Raw genomic sequence first — 593 nt, forward strand, 5'->3', positions numbered from 1 at the left:
GGCTGTGTTAATTGGGTTAACAATAGATTAAAGTGTTTGTGTCACATGAGTGATAAATTGCAGCACTTTTTTTGCACATAATGTTGTATTATGATGTTGTGAATATGAAAAATAATATTTGTACATTTTTACTATTAAAATGTTTTGCTAACAATTTTAAACTGACATACGTTTTTAATCAATTACGTACGTTCGATTTCGATTTTGTGTTCAATATTTTAATTGACAAGATAAACATTAAGAGATACATTGAACGTTTTGGCAATGAGTGTAGTGCACGGTGATAGTGCAGTTGTTTACATAAACGCAGTTAGATGTAACTGAAGTCATTAAGGCAAATGATTGCGGCTTTTGCCGTATAAATACAAAACATGCCATGGCGTTTGTGGCATTAAAGCATGCAACGTGCGGCATTAATTTGAAGGCATTGTATACATTTTCGATGCAATTGACCGCAACTGACGGCTCTACTGCAACATTCACCTGATTTATGCCGAAGGATGCACTTGATCGCTTGATTTGAGTAACTTTTGTTTTATATCTTTTATGTAATTTAAGCTGAAGTTGGCATACTGTTTCATTATTGGCTTAAA

This window comes from Teleopsis dalmanni, chromosome 2 (assembly GCF_002237135.1).
Source record: "Teleopsis dalmanni isolate 2A chromosome 2, ASM223713v2, whole genome shotgun sequence".
Classification (NCBI taxonomy): domain Eukaryota; kingdom Metazoa; phylum Arthropoda; class Insecta; order Diptera; family Diopsidae; genus Teleopsis; species Teleopsis dalmanni.